Here is an 18,359-nt window from a genome sequence, read left to right on the forward strand (position 1 = left end):
TTTCCCGCCTGGTGATTTTCCATTCCTCCTAGGCCTACCTAGGTCTGTCAGTTATCATGAAGATATGGCACTAATGAAAAGAGGGAAAACAGTATCTTTCATTTGTGATCATTAAAGTTTTGTAAACATTTTTGTACATATAATGTTAAAAACCCTGAGAGGAAAGAAGAGAACATATTACTAATAACAGTTTCTAATTGACAAATCCATGGCTCTGAGAAATGAAGAATCTTGAAGAGTAAGGAGCTACAAGTGGCCAGCTGATGTCAGAATTGGAGCTGATATCTTGTTATCTAGTGAGCTTTCCACTGCACAACTTGTTATCTGTAACACTTTCTTGAAACTTAAATATTCCTTTATTAATGTATGTTCTATCTCTCCAACTAAATTTTAAGACATGCCTGTTTACAAACGATCCTGTTATGTTTTAACATAATTAAATACCAATAAGTATTTTTCTAAGAATGATTCTGCTACACATCCTATTTATGCTGAATAACAATTAGTTTATATAACTTGTGGTGAGAGACTCCTTGAATTAATTTTCAAGGCATGTGTGTGAGGGTGTGTTGCAGTGATTTTTATAGATTGGTCAGTGCAAAAGGCCCAATTCTTCATATTAAGGAAGACTTAATATGAGTTGTGTGAACATGGGAAGTTGCTCAACTTCTTTAAGAACTAATTTCTTTATCTGTAAAAAGAGAATGATACTGAACTTCAGTATTGTGTTGTGTGACTAGAAAGTGGGTTACTGTTGTATAAGAGATATGAGAAAGGTTCAGGAGATGTCATGGATTTTTATTTTCTACATAAAGCCACCTCCAAATCACAATTTTAACAAGGTTGACAAATAAGTTTTATACCAGTTGTTAACTGAGGCTATTCTCATTGGAGTTTACAAAATCCCTGGGCCTTATTTTTCCTAGAAAAATGGGGAAGGGCCTGGTCATTAGTCAATAAAAATGGCCATCTCCCCCTTGGATCTATTTGGCTGCTGTACACAAGGCTACTGAGTACACAGCCTTCACAAAAATGGATGGCAGCTCAGCCTTCCAGATGCTCAGCAGTAGTTAAGCATTGCTTCTTTGCCATACACAGGAGAGGCCTCCTTGGGCGGGCTGACTGATGTCTATTCACAGTGTTCTCTGCTTAGTTTAGCCATCTTGTACTAGGCATCTTATGCTTATAGGCATCTTATAGGTGCTCAAGCGGCAGCATTTAAGGTCTATTCTCACAGGTATTCAATCATCTGTTCTCATATTAAGACTTGTTTCCTCCAGAATGATGAGTCCAAGCACTTGAAGAAATTCACAAATCCCTCCTACATTCCCAGCACACTTTCCAGAAGCCTCCATTTTCATTCCTTTGGGACTGCAGGTTAAACCCTTGAATGGCTGAGGGCTTTCAAGTGACTCCTATTAACTTTCATTCTGAGGATAAGGGAAAGTTCAAGGGCATGGGGCCCTGATGTCAGTCTTTGATTGATAAAACACGATGTAACAAGTCTCAAGATACTGTATTTCTTCATAAATCACACTTTTGCACAGTCAAATCACATTAGATATATTAATTGCTCAATAAATGTTGTTTATCATTCTTATTTTTTGAAACACTATAACATTATCAGGCATGTCCAACCTTTGGGCATCTCTGCTCCACACTAGAAGAAAAAGAGTTGTCTTGGGCCACACATTAAATACATTACAATGTGTAATCACAGAAACATCTCATAATGGTGTAAGTAAATTTACAATTTTGTGTTGGGCCACATTCATAGCCATCCTGAGCTGCTTGTGGCCCACAGGCTGCAGTTGGACACCCCGGCTAGTATAACTGCTTATTGTTAATGCACACTGAGAAGTATTTTTTCCATATCTTGAGAAGTTTTTTTAAATATATTTTATTGATTACAGTTGTCCCATTTTTTTCTCTCCTTTATTCCCCTCTGCCCTGAACACTTCCTGCCACCAGAATTCTCCACCCCTACCCCCATTCCCCAGCCCTTAGTTCATGTCCATGGGTCATACATATAACTTCTTTGGCTTCTCCATTTCCCATACTATTCTTAATCCCCTGTCTATTTTGTACCTACTGTTTATGCTTCTTATTCCCTGTACCTTTACCCCATTCTCTCCCCTCTACCTCCCTGCTGATAACCCTCTATGTGATGTCCATTTCTGTGATTCTGTTCCTTTTCTAGTTGTTTGCTTAGTTGGTTTCTATTTGTCTTTTTCTTTTTGGGGGGTTCTGTTGTTGATAGTTGTGAGTTTCTTGTCATTTTACTGTTTGTATTTTTGATCTTCTTTTTCTCAGGTAACTCCCTTTAACATTTCATATAATAAGGGCTTGGTTGATGATGAACTCCTTTAACTTGACCTTATCTGGGAAGCACTTTATCTGCCCTTTCATTCTAAATCATAGCTTTGCTGGATAGAGTAATCTTGGATGTAGGTCCTCACCTTTCATGACTTGGAATACTTCTTTCCAGCCCCTTCTGCCTGCAAGGTTTCTTTTGAGAAATCAGCTGACAGTCTTATGGGAACTCCTTTGTAGCTAACTGTCTCCTTTTCTCTTGTGGCTTTTAATATCCTCTCCTTCTCTTTAATCTTGGCTAATGCAATTTTGATGTGCCTCGGTGTGTGCTTCCTTGGGTCCAAGTTCTTTGGGACTCTCTGAGCTTCCTGGACTTCCTGGAAGTCTATTTCCTTTGCCATATTGGGGAAGTTCTCCTTCATTATGTTTTCAAATAAGTTTTCAATTTCTTGCTCTTCCTCTTCTCCTTCTGGCACCCCTATGATTTGGATGTTAGAACATTTAAAGTTGTCCCAGAGGTCCCTAAGCCTCTCTTCATTTTTTTGAATTGCTGTTTCTTCATTCTGTTCTGGTTGAATGTTTATTTCTTCCCTCTGCTCCAAACCATTAATTTGAGTCCTAGTTTCCTTCTCATCACTGTTGGTTCCCTGCATATTTTTCTTTATTTTACTTTGCATGGCCTTCACTTTTTCATCTATTTTGTGACTGTACTCCACCACTTCTGTGAGCATCCTGATTACCAGTGTTTTGAACTGTGCATCTGATAGTTTGGCTATCTCTTCATCACTTAGTTCTATTTTTGGAGCTTTGATCTGTTCTTTGTTTTGGGCCGTATTTTTTTTTTGTCTTAGCACACCTGTTATGTTGTAAGTGGCAGAGCCTTAGGTATTCACCAGGGAGGGGTAACCCTAGGTTGTGGTGCTCTACATGGCAGAGGGGTCCGAGAGGGAACAATGCCACTTGCTGGGCTCTTGGCTGGCTCTCAGTCACTTTCTCTGTTACCCACAGCAAATTGGGCCCTTCTGGTGCTGATTCCTGGGAGAGGGGTTTGTGTATGTTCTAGGACCCTGAGGGGAGCCTAGGAACTCTCTGTGAGGCTGGGAGTTTCTCCCACCACCACAACCCTCACAGGTTTTTACAGCCAGAGGTTTTGAGGCTTTATTTCCCTGCACTGGAAACCTGCATTGCGTGGTTTATCTCACTTCCCAGTTGTTCCTCCCAATTTATCCACACTCAAATGTGGGACTGCCCGGTCCTCCAGCTGCTGCTTTGCCATTTGTCCTCTCTGCCCCGGCTGCCCATCTCTGCCCCTCCTACCAGTCTGGATGAATGTTTCTTCTTTAACTCCTTGGTTGTCAGACTTCCGTACAGTTGGATTTTCTGGCAGTTCTGGTAATTTTTTTTTTTTTTTTGATTAGTTGTCCTTCTTTTGGTTGTGTGAGGAGGCACAGTGTATCTACCTATGCCTCTATCTTGGCCAAAAGTCCCTATATCTTGAGAATTTTTAAGGTTTGGGGGAAAGGTCCTGGCTTTTGGAGTCAGACAGCTTTGGTTTTGACTCTTGGCTCCACCACTAATTATCTCTGTGTACTTAGGAAATTACCTCACCCAGCCTCACCTTTTAACCTCTCCTATAAAATTGTGAAGGTTAAATGCATGTAACCTATATAGCCTTAGGTATCTTCTGCTAGGACATGTAAATATTTCACATTTATAATAATATCCTTGATCTCAAGGCTTTGAGTCCATAGCTGGTTGACTAGAAGAAAATTTGGTGTTTTGTAGCAGCCTCCTTGATTAATTTATCATGTCTGGGAGGCCTCAGGTGTGAGGTTTGCCTGCAGGCCTTTGTTCTCTTGTTCTGTGCTCTTACCCCTGCTGATGTCATGCTTCTCTCTTTCTGGCCAGTAGGAAATCTCCTTCAGAGTCTCATGATCTGAGATATTGCAACAGTTAGTCCCCTAGGGACAGATCTGTCACATAGGTCTCATTATTCTTTTGTAGCACACTCAAGCTGAGGGGGCAGGGTTCAATGTCAGGGAAGTTCAAGTGTGGCCTCCTGCTACCACTACTCCCTCTGACATTCAAGCAATAATCAATAATCCACTCCTCCCACAGACATTCAGGCAATATTCAATAATCAAAAAATCAATAACCAGCTCAGGCCTGACCTTCCATATCTTCTCACAGGTTCTAAGGTGCCGTCCGAAGCCAGCCTCCTTCAGGAACTCCCAGTCTGCTACTCTGGTTGTAGACGCCTGAACACGATATGCGGACCAGGTTTCATGTCTCTTCTACAGATATCCTGGGCCCACGCTAGGTATGTGTCTGGTGCCTGTTGTGGTCTTTCAGAGCATTCCATGAGGGTTGCAAAGTCCCTGGAACATTCTGTGACAGGAAGTTGTGATATTAGGGGCATTCAGAGGACATCAAGTTATGTTTCAGCCTTGACCTGGTCTAAAATATTTCTCAAAGCAACTAGTGTCTGCCACACAATAAGCTCTCAGTAAATGTAATACTTGTGTTTTATCTTTTTTGCTTTAAAAAAAACTTGATGTATTTGTTAGACAGTTGACTATAAAACACGTTTTATCTTTATGCCAAGCTAACTTTTTTACAATGATTTTTACAGTGGTTGCTCAGAGTGAGAGGAATGGGAAATGGGGGTGGTGAGGGTAATGGGATCTCAGAAAAAGAATCAAGTAATCTGCTTCAAAAGTCCGGGCTCTCAACTTTTGGGCTAAGTCATCTTTATTGACTACATAAACCTACTGACTAGCACAATATCAAATAAATATGGTTTTATTACCCAGGGGGGAAAAGAATCCCTTACAGAAGCCTGGCTGAATGAGTCTGGATGATAAATGGGTTCAGAACATGTTGTAAGAGGTCTCAAGATCTATTTACTTTGACTGTTCTTATACCTTCCATGTCTATCATTCTCTCATTGCTGCTGCCCATCACAGATCAAGCTGGGATACAACTGTCAGGGTGGGATTGCAGAACAGGTTCATCACATTGCTGTTCTGGGTCACTAAGTTAACCTTTCAAAAACGGCCAAATTGAACTTCAAATTTAATTTTTCAAGGAAGCAATCTTCATGTCCCAAGAACATCTCAGTTAGGTAACTGGGGCACAGATACTTATGCTGAAAAGCAGAAAACCCATTTTTCTTGCCTTTGTCAAAAGATCTCACCATTGATTTCTGATAGTGTGAAAGAAAAGGAGGCTATACAATTAATCTGACAAGCTCAGGGGAGCCACATGGCAGGTTCAACAAACTCACAGATGGAAAGTAACCACACAGGATGGTCTGATCATAAATTCCTACATGGGCAGGCCGTGGCGGGTAGTCTTGTCCCAGGCCTATAGCTCCTTTAGCAAAGGTACGTAAATCTTTACCTTAAGTGAGATCTGTCTGTTCTAATGTATCTAGAATAACATACCTTTGAAATGTCAGAGTTAATTTCTTCCCCTACCCTTCAAAGGCACAACTGCCACCAGAGCAGGAGACCACACAACCCTTATTGTTATCTTGTTCCCTGAATACCATCTCTGAGATGTAAATGTTAATTATTAACTATCTCATACCCTGCCCCCCAATATAAAGGAAGTATGTGTGTCTCCACTTTGCCTTTTGTCTGATCCTACAGATTTTTCTGCTATGCTCTCTCTTGCCTCCTTAACTTGCCACCAATGGGTCACCTGTAAACCTACTTAAGTGTCCTTTAATTCTAATATAAAATAAGCTGCAAAACTGCCATTCCCTGGAGCATTTTCAAAATCTGTTGAGATTTTACTTCCCAGCATATGTTGTCATTTTGGCTCAAATAAACTCAAAAAAATTCTCTGCATACAGGTTTGGACATTTCTTTTGTTATGTCAACACTGGCTAATAAATTGGTGTGATGAAGGTTTGGCCCCCTGCTGGCTGTTTACTAAATAATAAGTGAATTGGAAGCTTGTACTCAGGGCCTTGGCCTTGCCTGTGTAAACTTTCTCAAATTACCAAGACAGTCAGTTCTTTGATAATAGTCTCCAGGATGTAAATAACTCTGGCATCATTACCAAAGGTCACCTGCCGAATTCACCTGGGTTTCATGTGCGCGGCTATCAATTAGATATGGTAGCGTGAAAAGTCATACATGCTCTATTTGTCTCTGTTTTCTGAGAAAAATTTCATTTCTTAGGTCTTTTTGCCTAAGCTCTGAAAAAGCTTTTATTTGGAAACTTGACTATATCTATGACAATTATAATTTTTAAAGTGCCCACAATTACACACTTCTCAAGAAATAATTCTTTAAATTTTCCTTTCATTCTCACCAGCAGATGGTGCTACTTCTTTACATTTCCCGAAGACATCAGCTTCTGAAGGAACTACTTACAGTAGGTTTGAAGTACCAGTATTCCTATTTAAATTTGCAAACTTCTGTTTACTCAAGACACTGTAATGCAATAAGGAATTTTGTAAGCTCGGTAGAACTCAGCTAAACATTTCTTCAGTGATAGAGAGCTGTCACTCCTTGCTGGGAGAGCCAGGCCCTCTCTGGGGCAAAACGTACTCCTTTTTGAACTAGTGGGAATTATGGGCAGAAGAGCGGAGCGAGAAAGTGAGGGTGAAGGGAATAAATCACTGCATTTGTCTCTCTCTCTGGGTATATGCTCTATGTTCGAGCTGGGAGTTCTTAAGTGAGAGGAAGCCGGAGAGTGGAGAGGAAAATGTCATCCTCCTTCTCACTATCTGAAGCTCTGGCGGACGCACACATGCCGTCTGCCATGTACCAATTAAAGTGATGCTATTTCCCTCTGCCTTATTCACATTCAGTGCATTCTCTTCTGTTTTCCCCACAGCCTTATGTGAAGTCATTGTTTCTCCACCGCACATTTCCCTGTTAAAAAGCAATACAGAGAAAAATATTTATTTTCATAGCCTCTTTTTAGCCACTGTTTTCAACTCCCAACTCTTTTATCAGATGGCTTGGTTTTCTAGAACTTAAAATACTTTGAAAGGCAATTATGAATCCTTTGTTACATTTTTCACTTATTCGTTTTAGCTCCGTTTTTTTTTTGTTGTTGTTCTTGTTCTTTTTGTCAGACATAGTTTTTTCCTAAAAATAATGTCTTACCTTTTAATTTAGGTCTTTCTTTGACTTCGATTTTAATATGACTTTTTTCTGAACTTTTTTTTGGTACATGAATTCATTATAAAATAAAAATAGACGTTTCTTTTTCTTTGGTACTTAAAAAATCTAATAAGCCTATTATCTGCTATGAACTAATTAGGATGCAATCACTCCTCTGCATTTTAACTTATTCTTGTGTAATACTCATCCATATTAAGTCTCAAGGTTATTTTGAAATATAATTTATTATGCAACATTGTTATTTATATCTATTTCAATTAATATATTGTAAATTCCTTGAAGAACAGGCTTCACTAATTTTCCTTTACCTACCACTCTTTTCCTTAAGTATTATTAGCTAATGAGAATAAAATCAATTTAGGCATGGACCATATTATTTCTCATCACTTCTGGTTTCCATACTGAGGCACTTTAAGCGATTTTATTAAACTTACTAAAATTTAAAAAAATGTTATTTTCTTATTTTAAGCAGAATTGAGTGGGGTGGGCCTAACGTTGGGAATTATTAATCTAGGAAAGGAATTTTGGTCTGTTTCCATTTATAGACTTCAATATTCACTCAGATATAGATTAAATATTATAGTGTATTTGTTAGATTGAATGACAGATTATATAAAGCCCTTCCCTGTCATGGGGAGAAAGAGCAAAAAAATACAAATTGGTTTATTGAGGATGATTAACAATTCTGCAGTTAAATTAAAAAAAAATAAAACCCTACTCTTATTACTAAGTTTAAACTAGCTCTCATATATAAAGAATAGAGTTGGCAATGTAAGAAACATCCAAAATCTGTAGAGAATTTTTATGAGTTTATTTGAGCCAAGTTGACAACAACTGCTGGGAAGCAACATCTCATTGAGAAAATGTTCCACACAATGGCAGTTTTACAGCTTAATTTATACGTTAGAATTAAAGGAGATGTAAGGGGGTTATGTTACAGAGCAGGCGGGGGGTGGTTCACGATAAATTATTACAGAAAGGATTCCCCCCTTTCTGTCTCTGGAGGTTCCTCCCCACCACGCCCACCTGCTAGGTTCGAAATGCCCGCCGCCAGAGGAAAGACGTCTCTCAATGCCAGAGGCTGGTGAAAAGGAAAGGAATTGTTTATTTAAAAGTTACACAGACTTAGAGTAATGGCTTAATGTCTTCAATAAGATACTAAAGTCCTCTAGAATACCCACAGATGCACAGTCCTTCCCTCTCCCTGTGCCCAGTCTGGGGTACCATATCTCAGGAAAACAAGTAGAAGTCCGTGGTTCAGGCTCCCGGCACCATCAGCTGTGTGGCTGCTGCAATCTCCAGTTAATCCAAAGCCATGAGGTGCCTTCTCATGGCCCACCAGCAAGAGTCCTTTCTCCCCTTTTCTTCCCGGCAAAGTCTCTCCTGCTGCCTAAGCCGCGTGGCAAAAAGAAGCATTCCAAAACCACATGGTCCTCCCTATTCACTCCAGAACCGTGTGCCCTGCCCCTATTTACTTCAGAACCTCCTGGCCCTCTTCCTTTCCCTCAGAACCACATGGTCCTCCTTTCTTTCTCCTTCAGGACCACGTGGTCCTCTTCTTTCCCTATTCACTTCATCAGAACCACATGACCCTCTTCCTTTCCCCTCAGAACCTCGTGGTTCTCTCTTCTCTATGGCTGCTGCGCCTAGGTTTGAATCCCAGTGCCCATCTTCCTTTGCAGCCCCATTACTGACTCCTCCTACAGTCAGTTACACGTGCCAGCATCCCTATATTCTTCCAGCTTTACTGGGCTGCCATTGTAAGTCCAGGCAGGTGTGGCCCCATGGTGTGGAGCCAATCATCTCCACGCTCTCATGCAGGCCCTGTAACCAGGCCCTGTAACCAGGCCCTGTAACCAGGCCCTGTAACCAGGCCCTGTAACCAGGGGGAGTTGCTTCCCAGTCCCATCTTGGGTGGAATTCGCTTCCATCCCCCTGGCTCAAAGCAGGGCCACAGCTATTTAACATATCTATGAAACCACTTAAAGGTTATAGATATGTTAAATGACTGTGCCAGGGGTTAGCTGCAAAGCTCTTGCTACCCAAAACAGCCCTGAATGGCCCTGTTCCGTGTCCCATCCCCCCTGGCTCAGGCTTGTGGGGGTGAGGACATCCTATATATATTTTTCTAATATTTCCTGGACACCTGGAGCTCTGGACCCCATTACAAATCCCTTCTTGGGGCCCTCCTCTCGGCTGCACCCTGCTTCAGTTACATGAAATTTATTGGTGGTACATTAGGGAGAAAACAAAGTGGAGAAAATCTCTGAGATTGAATAAGGAGGAAAAGGAGGACACATATTTCTTTTTTACCAGGTACAGGATAGTTGATAATTAGCATTTACAGCACTTAGAGAGTGTAGTAGACAAACAAAATAACAATAAATGCTCTGTGTTGTCATTAGGTGTGTGTGCCCCGGGGGTTCTAGAAAAGGAGATTATGCTGACATTTCAAAGATATCTTAGATGCAAAAGACAACAGACAAGCTCACTTAACATAAAGATTGAAGTTAGTCAAGAAAGCTGCAGGCCTAGGACATGACTACCTTCCACAAACTGCTTTTAATTAGGAATTTTAATGTTCAGACCATCCTATGTGGTTCCTTTCTGTCTCTGAGTTTGTAAGGCTGCCACACAGGCCTCTCCTGAGCTCTTCAGGTTTAGTGTGTGGCCCATTTTTTGTCCACAATGTTAATAAATAAACGTATTATATCTACTTGACATCACCAATTTTATTGCATGTTTGATTTATAAATATAAAGCATTTGGCAAAAGTAGGTTTACAGTTATAAGTATGAGAAACAGAGTTCATCCTTGTATTATTATTTATTAACATTGTGTTATTTTACATATGAACAACTATAAACCTACTTTTGACACACCCTGTATATTTTGAAATTTCGTATTTCTCCATTTTGTAGGCTAAATAGAAATATGAATTTTTTTCTTTCTTTTCACTCTCTCTCTTTCTCTCTCTCTTTTTTTTTTTTTTAACTCAGATCATGTGCTCTCCCACTTGCTCTCCCAAATTAGGACAAAACCAAACACCAATGAAAATGGCAGCTGCAGTAGCAACTCCAAGAACCAGCTTCATGCTCAGGAGAGAAGAACTCTGCTTCCTTCTCTTCATGGTTTCTAGTGTGCTCTACATTCAGAGAAACTTCTCCAGTAACAAACTAGAGAAATGATTCCTGAAAGTATAGTCTTTTAAATTTCTGTTTTTGGTATTACACTTTTCCAGAGTCTGCATAGGACGATTGCTACATATGTAGGGTGTCCATATAACTTATTGTCTAAATTGGGACAGCTCTGAGAGTTAAAGTTGCTCTACTAATAATCCCCTGAGGACATGCATGCAAATCTTGACTGTCCCCAGAAAACCAGAATGTCTGGTTTTCCTATAGACAAATGATAAGAGAACACATTCTTTCCCCCACAGTTTTTGTGTCCTGGAGGGGAAGGAATTTACAGACTAGTATGGAAGAAGCATCTATAGTTATCTTTTCTCTGCGTCTTCTATTTTTCCCTCGGGGATCAGGTAGCTTTGCTGATTGGTAAAATTGGGAGAAGAAACTGAGCATGTAATCTCCAAAGCAACCAATATAATGCTTGATACTTTCAAAAATAAAGATTTCCCTAGATGCTTGTTGTAGAAATGTCTGATATTATGTAAAACAATCATTTTTTTGTTTGATAATTCTAATTTTAAATGTCCATATGGACTTTTGGAAAATTAAATTTAAACATATTTTTCTGTTCACTGTAGCTCCCTCTACTGTAAATGTTTTCATAATATTCAGATAGAATGATTTTCTTTTAAAGGAAAGCCTTCTTCTCATTTTTATGTATTATCTAAAGATGACTTTTCTGAGAATCCTCTTTTTAATTAAATTTAAATTGAACTTTTGTGTTTTTGCATCCACTAATGTAGTGCCTTTATTAGATAATAATTAGATAATAAACATCTATTAATTAGATAATAAATCAAGTTGGATCTATTTTATTTTGTATATTCTTGAGTTACATTTATTTTTAATTTATATATTAAAATCTAACCCAAATTTTGAAGCCCACTTTGGGAAATTTTTGTTTCATTTTTTCTTTTTTTAAGACTTCCTTATAAAAGAGTACAGCTAAAATATATGTTATTTTTGAGCACATTATAGTCCTTTCTATGGTAGTGAATCTTTAATTTTCAAGACAGAAACAAAAGATACTAAAAGCAAAAGTAAATATTAACAAATACCTGTTTTTCAATTGCTCGGAAAATATGGTTTAATGAATACTCATGAAAGATTCAGAATCATTTCAAGTATATTTTTTTGGTTATGGAACATCTACGACTGCATATGTTGTAATCGCCAGCATCGCCCCATCTCTTAAGTCTGTCAAAACGGACCCTCCTAGTATTTCAGAACTAAAAGACATCAAAATCCACACTGATTATTTACTATGATTTTAAGCTAGTATCAGTCTGTTCTTTTACCTTCTTAAGGGTAAATCTAGTTGAGTATTTGAAGTTGGGGGCCTGAACCATCCTGGCATCCGTTCATGAGGAGGAATCCTCCTTCCACTCTGGGCGAAGAAGCTTTGGAGAGAGATATAAACAGGGCACAGAGACTGCACTGGAGCCTAAAGAATGCTGCCTTCACTGAACTGATTTACTCAGAAACCCCTTTGTATTTTGAGATTGCTCTACTGAAAGTCATTATTCAGCATCTTATTGTCTCTGGTAAGTTGTCTTGTCTTAGTTCTCATCTTTCACAGCTCAACCTCTTCCTTAAATGCTTGTGGTCCCTTATCTTTAGGTACACTATATTGTTCTAATTCTCTCAATGACTTTTGTTTTTCTTTTTGTTTTTGGATATTTTTTGTCCTTAAATTAGAAGTGGTTCTCAAAATTCTCTCTTCAGGTCTCTCTCATTTTTTCTCTATAGGTATTTTTCTCCTTTGTGTCAACCATCCATCCCCCAACACAGATTCCCAACTCCACATTTCTAGAAAAATCCCTAATTGTCTGCTAGGCATTTCCATCTTGGTATATCTACCCCTCAAAAGGCAAAGTCTTTTACCATTTGGACAGGCCCTTTGTCTTTTTTCTCATATCTTTCCTGTTGCCATTCAGCCCATCTGGAATCCATTTGCAATTTCAGCCTGTTCAAATTCTGCTTATACTTCAAGCCTTAAATACCACCTGCAGCTCAAAGCTTAGCCAGATTTTATTACTCATGTTTAATGTCTTCACATTTTGAACTCACATGACATTCTGGCTATATCTGGGTATCAGATTTTACTCCTTATAATGTGTAGGTTATTATATGCCTGTCTTATCCTTATATATACTTCACAAATTACTCCCACTTACTATAGTATTTATGTTAAAAAAAAATGTAGCTGTCCGCCCTCTGTAACTGAGCTGATTATCCTCACAAGCCACCACCACCTGATGTGAATAAAGCACAGTAATAAATGCATATATGACATGACTCCGTTTTTCTAAGGAAATGTGTGGTGAGTGTGGTTATGCACATACGTTGCCTGACTTTACCTGCCATCGAGGATAAGTGCTTCATATGGGTTACAATACTACAGACCCCAGGCGAGACCCCTCACATGTGATTAGCAGGAAATCTGTCTTTTGACTTAATTGCCATCTCCAATTTTTCCTTTGAGGAGTCCTAGAAGAAGACAGAATATTCTCATTTAATGAGAACTTTTCATCCCTTCGGCCCACGTGTCTACTGCTTTACCTTCGTGACCCATTGTCACAGTTTGCTAAAGGGTTTTGTCCCAGCCCTTTTCTGTGTGACTACCAATCTACCCACTGAATACAATCCTCTTAACCACCCCTCACCCCACGCAGCTGGAAAGCTTGCTATTTCTCTCAATTCCATGTGGAAATTGTAGGTATCTATGGCAGTAGGAAAGATAGTGCTTTATTCTACATCACAGCTCTCTTTTATCCTGAGCATGCAGGCTCTCGAAAGGAGTTGCCACAGAGGGGTCAGGAGATGGCCAAGCCCAGTCTCACAGTGTACTGTTACCTGTTCCTGTTATCTTTGGATGCCAGAGCCCAACCTCCCTACCGGTGAAGAATACTACCCTTCTTTTGTAACCCCTTTTCAGCCCAATCTCCCTCAGGGAGCCAGAAGATTCACACTTTCTCCCTGGGTCCCATGAAAATCAGGAGGTGGTCTAGACTTCTCTTCTAGTGTCCCTGAACATTCTCCAATGTAGGGGGCTGCTCCAGGAGGTTGTCAAGGAGCCTAGGTGTCTGGACTGCCTGATGCCCCCTTGAGTGGAGCAGTGTCTCTGCTCTGATGCCTACAAACTGGATGTGCACGCAAAGAAATACCCTTATGGCTCACAGAAAAATATTACTTTTTGGGCAATCAGAATATAATTAATTTTAATTTTTCTTTATATTGTTCTGTATTTAGTGCACTTATCATTGACTAAATTTATTTAAAGAACAGCTTCTTTTTAAAAACAGAAAAAAATCAGCACTATGCCCTTTTGTCTGGTATTTTAATTAGGATATATACTTGCCCCACATCCCTTACCCATTCTGTGCACTCACACATAGATGTGTGTGTATATGCATACACAGATGGATACACATACCCCCCTATACACATTACACTTTGAACTTCTTAGGCATAGGGGACATTCAAGCACAGTGCTGTGAATATGGTAAACTGTCAATGTTTGTTAAATAAATCAAAGTGTTAGGGTCTCTATAAACCTTGGTTCAATGGACTGAATGTTTGTGTCCCTCCCCCAAATTCATATATTGGGAGTAAGAATTAGGAGGTGGGAATATGGTATTAGGAGGTAGAGACTTTGGGAGGTGATGAGGTCATGAGGGTGAAGCCCTCATGAATGGGATTAGTGCCCTTGTGAAACAGACCCCAGAGGGGTTTTTCTTCCCCTTTTTCTCCCTGTGAGGACACAACAAGCAGATGAAGAAGACGGGGGTCTGCAACCTGGAAGAGGGCCCTGACCCTGCTGGCATCCTGATCTTGGACCTCCCAGCCTGAAGAACTGTGAGAAATAAATTTGTTGTTTATAAGCCATGCAGTCTATGGCACTTTGTTATAGCAGCTGGAATTTACTAAGGTACTTGATTTAGCTGAGACATTGCTCTCTTTATATCAGTGGATTCTTACCAAGCATTTAGAATGTTTTGCCTTAAGCATAATAATTTTACAAATTATTAATGTAATCCAGTCTCACTTCCAGAGGTGAGGGTGAGTTTCCTAAGCAGCGTCTCAGAGACAAGAGACCTTAATCTCTTGCCTCAGACTTTGGGAAGATGAAGACAGCATGAATCAGCGGAAGCAGTGCTGTGGGGTAACTGACAATGTGGAGAACAGAGAAGTCCATTTATTTGGGTCCCTTATATTTTAATAAACATTAATAAACTTCCTTTGCAGTGGTCTTATACAAGTTTTGAAATTTCTTTTAAATAATTCTTTCTAGTTGTTTGCTGCTAGTGAATAGAAATACATCTGGCTTTTAGATATTAATCTTGTATCTAGCTACCTGTTAAACTCTCCTATTACTTCAAATAATATTTCAAGGCTCTTTTGAGTTTTCTATGTAAGTGATGTTCTCTAAAAATGGCAGTTTCACTTTCTCTTTTCTAATTCTTATATTAGTGAAAGAAAGAGAGTAAATAAATGAAAGTATACTATTATAAGGTTATTACATTTGTCAAGTATGAAGGATAAAATATAAAGTGAAACTTAAAAAACGAGAGGCAGAAAGTGTCGGGTGTGAAATGTGAATAGCAACAATAGCCACAGTGAATAGATATTGATAAATTAAGTAATCATGTTGATAGTCCTAGAATAACCACTAGCAACATAATAAAAAGCAGTATAACTCTTCCAGTATAGACAGAGGTGTAGGTAGACATGCTTTGCCTCCTTGAACAACCATAGAAGAATTACAACCAGATCCCAAAACTAATAACACCCACAACTGTCAGAATATTGAGCTGTATGGAAGTCCGACAGCCAAGGATTTAAAGAAGACACATTTATCCAGGAGGTTAGGAGGGGTGGAGTCATGGAGATGAGTGGAGAGGCAGTGTGGTATGGAAAGGCAGCAGTGGTGGTGGAATGAAAGGGAGGGATACCTTGGGAGTGAGAAATCCCAGCTGCAGGCCAGATTGCACAGCCGAGAGTTCCAGCATCAGGAAGATAGATCCCTATTATCTCTGGCTGTAAAAATCAGTGGGGGTTGGGGCAGCATAAGAAACAGCTGGATTTTCACTGCTTAAAAGGCCAGAACATACAGCCTTAGAACATATGCAAAACCACCCACTTCGATTCACCACCAGGGCAGCAGGTGGAAGGGTACCAGTTGCACGTGGGAAGGGAGTGAAGTGACTGGAAAGAGGACAAGTGCCAGATGAACTGCCACAAGCCAGGCATTGGCATTGTCCCCTCTCTGAGACCTCCCACACAGCCACAAAACAGTGAAGTGTGTTGCCCTGCCCTGGCAATTAACTAAGACTCCGCCCTGCAAAATTTACAGGTGCCTTTTCTACATAGGTCATGCTACTAAGATAGAGAGTAAAAGCAGCTCTACGTAATACACAGAAACAAACACAGGGAGGCTGCCAAATTGAAGGGACAAAGAAATATGGCCCAAATGAGAGAACAGAACAAAACCCCAGAAAAAGAACTAAGCAAAATGGAGATAGCCAATCTATCAGATGCAGAGTTCAAAATGTTGGTTATCAGGATGCTCAGAGAACTCACTGAGTATGGAAAAAAAATAAAGGGAGAAATGAAGGTTACGCTAAGTGAAATAAAGAATAATCCACAGGAAACCAACAGAGAAGGGAAGGAAGATAGGATTCAAACCAACAATTTGGAACATAAAGAAGAGATAAGCATTCAACCAGAACAAAAAGAAGAAACAAGAATTGAAAAAAACTCGGATAGGTCTGGGAACCTGTGAAACATCTCTAAACATGCCAACATCCAAATCATGGGGAGGCCAGAGGAGAAAGGGAAGATCAAGAAATTGAAAACTTATTTGAAAAAATAATGAAGAAAAACTACCCTAATTTGGCAAAGTAAATAGACGTACAAGTCCAGGAAGCATAGGGAGTACCAAACAAATTGGACTCAAGGGGGACCACACCAAGGTATACCATAATTAAAATGCCAAAGGGTAAAGATAAAGAGAGAATCATAAAAGCAGCAAGAGAAAAGCAGAGGGTTACCTATAAAGGAGTTCCCATAAGATTATCAGCTTGAAGCAGGGTGCAGCCAAGAGGAGGGCCCCAAGAAGGGATTTGTAATGGGGTCCAGGACTCGGGGTGTCCAGGAAACATTAGAAAAATGTATATAGGATGTCCTCATCCCCACAGGCCTGAGCCAAGGGGGATGGGACACATGGAACAGGGCCATTCAGAGCTGTTTTAGGTAGCAAGAGCTTTGCAGCTAACCCCTGGCACAGTCATTTAACATATCTATAACCTTTAACTGGTTTCATGGATGTGTTAAGTAGCTGTGGCCATGCTTTGAGCCAGGGGGATGGGACCAAATTCCACCCAGGATGGGACTGGGAAGTAACTCCCCCTGGTTACAGGGCCTGCGTGAGAGCGTGGAGATGATTGGCTCCATGCCATGGGGCCACACCTGCCCAGACTTACTATGGCAGCCCAGTAAAGCTGGAAGAATACAGGGATGCTGGCAGGTGTAGCTGACTGTAGGAGGAGTCAGAAATGGGGCTGCAAAGAAAGATGGGCACTGGGATTTAAAACCTAGGCCCGGCAGCCATAGAGAGAGGAGAGACCACGCGGCTTCAAAGTAGTAGGGAGGACCACAAGGTTTTGGGGGAGAAGGAGGAGACCACGCGGCTCCAAAGTAAATGGGGAAAAGGACCACGCGGTTCTGAAGGAGAGTAAAGAGGACCACGAGGTTTTGGAGTGCTTCTTCTTGCCACGCGGCTTAGGCAGCAGGAGAGACTTTGCAGCCATAGAGAAAGGGGAGAGAGGACTCTTGCTGCTGGGCCATGAGAAGGTGCCACATGGCTTTGGATTAACTGGAGATTGCAGCAGCCACACAACTGATGGTGCCGGGAGCCTGAATCACGGACTTCTACATCTTTTCCTGAGACATGGTACCCAGGACTGGGCACAGGGAGAGGGAAGGACTGTGCATCTGTGGGTATTCTAGAGGACTTTAGTATCTTATTGAAGACATTAAGCCATTACTCTAAGTCTGTGTAACTTTTAAATAAACAATTCCTTTCCTTTTCACCAGCCTCTGGCATTGAGAGACGTCTTTCCTCTGGCGGCGGGCATTTCGAACCTAGCAGGTGGGCGTGGGGGGAAGGAACCTCCAGAGACAGAAAGGGGGGAATCCTTTCTGTAATAATTTATCGTGAACCACCCCCCCCCCTCTGCTCTGTAACAAGCTGATTTCTCAAAAAAAAAAAAAAAAAAAAAAACAACAACAAACCTTTGCAGGCTGGAAGGGACTGCCAAGAAGTATTCAAAGTGATGAAAAGCAAGGACCTACAACCTAGATTACTCTATCCAGCAAATCTATCATTTAGAATGGAAGGGCATATAAAGTGCTTCCCAGACAAGATAAAGCTAAAGGATTTAATCACCACCAAGCCATTAATACAAGAGATGTTAACGGGACTCATTTTAAAAAAAGGTCAAAACTATGAACATTAAAAAGGCAACAAATTCACAACTATCAACAACTAAATCTAAAAAAAAAAATACAAAAAAACAGTTAATCAAACAACCAGACCAGGAACAGAATCATAGGTATGGAGATCATTTGGAGTGTTATCAGCTGGGAGGGGGCAGGGAAAGAATGGGAAAATGGTTCAGGGACTAAGAAGCATAATTGGTGAGGACAAAAT

General features: G+C 40.3%; 1 non-coding gene across 1 annotated transcript; it reads right to left on the minus strand.

Moving 5' to 3' along the window:
• Window positions 1–10,450: 10,450 nt before the first annotated feature.
• LOC112299946 (small nucleolar RNA U3) lies at window positions 10,451–10,664 on the minus strand. Its single transcript, XR_002974326.1, has one exon. It is a non-coding gene; the product is annotated as a small nucleolar RNA U3 (small nucleolar RNA).
• Between the last annotated feature and the right edge of the window lie 7,695 nt (window positions 10,665–18,359).

The sequence above is a fragment of the Desmodus rotundus genome, chromosome 6 (assembly GCF_022682495.2).
Source record: "Desmodus rotundus isolate HL8 chromosome 6, HLdesRot8A.1, whole genome shotgun sequence".
Taxonomy (NCBI): domain Eukaryota; kingdom Metazoa; phylum Chordata; class Mammalia; order Chiroptera; family Phyllostomidae; genus Desmodus; species Desmodus rotundus.